The following is a 4,714-nucleotide window of genomic DNA, read 5'->3' as shown; positions in this document are numbered from 1 at the left end:
GGCTGTGCTGCACCACATGTGGGATTCTAGTTTCCTAAGGATTGAATCGGCACCCCCTGCACTGGAAGCACAGCGTCTTAAACCAGTGGACTGCCAGGGAAATCTTATGCTCTATCTCGACTGGGTTCTAGAACAGGAAAAAGACATTAGTGGAAAAACTGGTAAAATTCTAATTAAAATCTATGTTGAGTTAACCTACCATGGTTATATAAGATGTTAACACTAGGGGAATCTGGATGAAGGTACATGAGGACTCTGTGTACTATCTGTAAATGTTCTGTAAATCTAAAATTACCCTCCTCCAAAATATGTGTATATTTATATAAAACTGAGTCATCAAAGAAATATCACGTTGCCAACAAAGGTCTGTATAGTCAAAGCTATGGTTTTTCCAGTAATTGTGTATGGATGTGAGAGCTGGACCATAAAGAAGGCTGAGAGCTGAAGAATTGATGCTTTTGAACTGTGGTGTTGGTGTAGACTCTTGAGAGTCCCTTGGACAATAAGGAGATGAAGCCAGTCGATCCTAAAGGAGATCAACCCTGACTATTCATTGGGAGTGAAATAGAACAGGACCTTATGGTCCTCCCTCATCCCCACTATGTCCTCTGCCTGCCTTCTGTCTGTGGAAAATTTTACTCAAAGGATAAGTTTAATTAGCGGAGAAGGTAATGGCACCCCACTCCAGTACTCTTGCCTGGAAAATCCCATGGATGGAGGAGCCTCGTAGGCTGCAGTCCATGGGGTTGCTAAGAGTCAGACATGACTGAGCGACTTCACTTTCACTTTTCACTTTCATGCATTGGAGAAGAAAATGGCAACCCACTCCAGTGTTCTTGCCTGGAGAATCCCAGGGACAGGGAAGCCTGGTGGGCTGCCCTCTATGGGGTCGCACAGAGTCGGACACAACTGAAGTGACTTAGCAGCAAGTTTAATTAGAGAAGTGGGAAATGTGGAAACAAAGGAAAACATTCAAAGGAGACTAAATAATAATAATGTGGTCATTAAGCATAGTCAAGGACCTTGAGTTCTTTCTCAAGGGCTATAGATAATATTCTGAGCCATAGCCTGGGAGCTGTCTTATAGATACCAAAACATCAGGTGGGGAAGTTAACTGCACGGTGACCAGACTGTACCCGGAACACAAGCTGCCACAATTCTGAGAATTGACCACAAAAAAAATAGGAATAAATGGACCTTGGAACAGAAGGTTAACTGTACCTAAAACAATCAAGATGACGTCTGCCTCACCTCCTGCCGCCTGCTGGCATCTGAAATAAAGCAAACTTTCCTTTCTACCAACCTGGACTATTTATTGGTGTTTGAGAGGCAAGCAGCTGGACTCCACACATCTTTCAGTAACAGAAGGATTGATGCTGAAGCTCCAGTACTTCAGCCACTTGATGCGAAGAGCCGACTCACTGGAAAAGACCCTGAGGCTGGGAAAGATGGACATCAAAAGGAGAAAGAGGCGGCAGAGGACGAGATGGTTAGATGGCATCACCGACACAATGGACATGAATTTGAGCAAACTCTGGAAGAGAGTGAAGAACAGAGGAACCTAGTGTGCTTCAGTCCATGGGGTTGCAAAGAGTCAGACATGACTTAGCAACTGAACAACAAGAAATCATCTCAAATGAAATGGGACAGGCACTTACTATTAAGGCTGATGAGAGAATTGAATGGGCTGGTATCAGTATTCACGCAGGGCACATAGCCAAAGGGTCAACGAACGCAGGTTATTGTCATAGTTGTTACTCGCCTCCAAATTCTCTTCTGCCTCTGGGATTCCGCGACCACCGCTCCTCGGTAGCGGTGTACATACGCACTGCTTCCATCGCGGGGAAAATTAAGTCGCAACACAGTTCCACTTGCTGGTGTCCTACTAAACATGACGTAGAGCAGTTCTGTCTCACCCACTCCATTTTCTTCTTTTAAGACCACAAAAAAGACTGCCAAACGAACACATGAGGTATTTGAGAATGTGAAAAAGCTCTTTGAAAAAAATTTTAGAAGATTCTACTCATCCTTTCCATCTTCTCCAGCCATGATCCCTCTCCCCCAGCCCTCTCTTTCCCGTCCTCCCTCCCTCCCCTTTTTCCTCCCTCACTCCCTGTCTTTATTTCTCTTATTTTCAAACACCTTAGAGCTGAAGGGCAATGTCTTCTTTTCCCAAAGAAAAGTTCTCTAAACCTGCAGTTTCCAGTCTTTTGAATGTCACAGATCAAGTTAACTTTTAAAAAAGGAAGGGGCTGGGGTGGCAGGGGTGTGGAGGGGATGGGGGATGATTTACAGTTGTCAATTGGTTATTTAACGTGTAAGGAATTTTTTGGTTTTAAATCAATATTACTATCACCAACATCTCATTAAAATGCCATCAAAGAAAAGGGCCATTTCATATTCAAAAAGTAAGAGGGGTGGAATCTCAAAATAAAGTGTCCTTCCAAAAAATCATAGTTGCCAGCTTACTCTGTTATGTCAAAAACTTTTGAGTAACAGAATATCCTAAAAAGGGTCAAGCACAAGGAAATTTCAACATAAAATGTTATCGTAAGATATTCCAGTGCATTTTCACTTCTACACTGTGAACAATGCATACAAGTGAAAGAGGACAGAATGTGTACACGCCTGCAGCCTAAAGAGTAATAATAGAATACACAGCTGTGGGCTTCCCTGGTGGTCCAGTGGCTAAGACTCTGCGCGGCCAATGGAGGGGGCATGGGTTTGATCCCTGGTGATATCCCCAACACTAGCAGAAACTACAGGATATTACTAATACTTCGGAAGGCCCTGAGTGGCCCCTCCTTCCTTTCCTGTTCCCAGAGAATACTGGCTCCTTAGTATTTAGCAGTTATCTCCTGTCTTTTCTTTATATTTTAGTACGTACATCTTTATCCCTGGACAAGGCATTGACTAGCTTCACCTGGCTTTACTGCTTCTATGAAAGGAATCATACTGTGTGTGACTTGCTTTCTGTCCCTCAAAATCATGTTTGTTAGTTTGTTTTTTAATGGTTGCTGCACACATGCTGTCTCCAGTTGCGGCGAGCAGGGGCTACTCTCCAATTGCGGCACTCAGGCTTCTCACTGCAGTGGTTTCTTTTGCGTGGAACGTGGGCTCTAGACATGTACGCTCAGCAGTTGCGGCTCTCGAGCTTAGTTGCTCCATGGCATGTGGAACCTTCCCGGACCGGGGATCGAACCTGTGTACCCTGCGTTGTCAGACAGATTCTTTATCACTGAGCCACCAGGAAGCCCCAGCCCCAATCATGATTTTTCTTGCTATAAGTTTGGCATTTATGGATCTACATCCTGCAGAGTTTTACAGAGGAGCTGGGATGTCCAGTTCACTCACACAGCACTCCTAGCTAACAATCCGGTTTTTCATGTGTGTGTGGATAGAGAGGGAGCGAGGCCCCCAGTACCCTCAGTGCGCTCTTCGGGGGTAAGCCAATGGCTTCTATGGTCCAGACAGGCCAAGATCCCTAATGTGAGCTGCAGAGGTTGGAAACCAGCTGATCACTTTTCTTGAATGGCTCAACTCTAGGCTCTGATCACCACCCAGCAGTAAGAAAAGCCTCCGCAAAGGTGCTGAGAGCTGGCAGATATCACAGTCCAGCCAACTTTAGGCTGGTCTTGGAAACCACACTCTATGTGTTAATAGCCTTCTAGGTTAACATCTCTGCACACTAATTCCTTCACTGCAGGTCAGGAGGGGCCTGGGACACTTTCCTCCGGATCTCTCTAAGGACAGATCCTGAAGGTGCCAATCTCTAGCAGCACAGACTCTCAGGTCCTACCCAAGACCAAAAGAGTAAGAATTTTATATTTTAATAAGATTCCCAGGTGACCTGTATGTACTTTCAAGTTTAAGAAGCACTGGTCATTTCTGTGTGTGTGTGTGTGTGTGTGTGTGTGTGTGTACATGTGCGTTTTAATGAATATTTTTATTGAAGTACAACACATATGAAAAATGGCTAAGTCTGGTAAAAGAATCTGAAAAAGAACAAATCTATGTACATGTATAACTGAATCCCTTTGCAGTACACCTGAAACAAACACAAAATTGTAAATCAATTATACTCAACGTAAAATAAAATCTTTTTAAAACTAGATGAGGGAGATTAATACAGACTGAAACTGAAGAAAGTGGAGAAAACCACTAGACCATTCAGGTATGACCTATATCAAATCCCTTATGACTATACAGTGGAAGTGAGAAATAGATTTAAGGGACTAACTCTGATAGAGAGAGTGCCTGATGAACTATGAATGGAGGTTCGTGACATTCTACAGGAGACAGGGATCAAGACCATCCCCAAGAAAAAGAAATGCAAAAAAGCAAAATGGCTGTCTGAGGAGGCCTTACAAATAGCTGTGAAAAGAAGGGAAGCAAAAAGCAAAGGTGAAAAGGAAAGATACATCCATTTGAAATCAGAGTTCCAAAGAATAGCAAGGAGAGATAAGAAAGCCTTCCTCAGTGACCAATGCAAAGAAATAGAGGAAAACAATAGAATGGGAAAGACTAGAGGTCTCTTCAAGAAAATTAAAGATACCAAGGGAATATTTCATGCAAAGATAGGCTCAATAAAGGACAGAAATGGTAGGGACCTAACAGAAGCAGAAGATATTAATAAGATGTGGCAAGAATACAAAGAAGAACTATACAAAAAGATCTTCATGACCCAGATAATCACAATGGTGTGATCACTCAC

General features: G+C 43.3%; 1 long non-coding RNA gene across 1 annotated transcript; it reads right to left on the bottom strand.

Moving 5' to 3' along the window:
- Positions 1 to 915: 915 nt before the first annotated feature.
- On the bottom strand, positions 916 to 2,218 carry LOC147373694 (uncharacterized). Its single transcript, XR_015161997.1, has 2 exons — positions 1,659 to 2,218; positions 916 to 1,534 (listed from the first exon to the last, which is right to left on the bottom strand). It is a non-coding gene; the product is annotated as an uncharacterized LOC147373694 (long non-coding RNA).
- Positions 2,219 to 4,714: the final 2,496 nt, after the last annotated feature.

The sequence above is a fragment of the Bos grunniens genome, chromosome 4, assembly GCF_055505025.1.
Source record: "Bos grunniens cultivar Pamir isolate PY7600 chromosome 4, Bosgru_T2T1.0, whole genome shotgun sequence".
NCBI classification, from domain to species: Eukaryota; Metazoa; Chordata; class Mammalia; order Artiodactyla; family Bovidae; genus Bos; species Bos grunniens.
The sequence above is the reverse complement of the archived record's forward strand: the minus strand, read 5'-3'. Positions and strand labels throughout refer to the sequence as shown.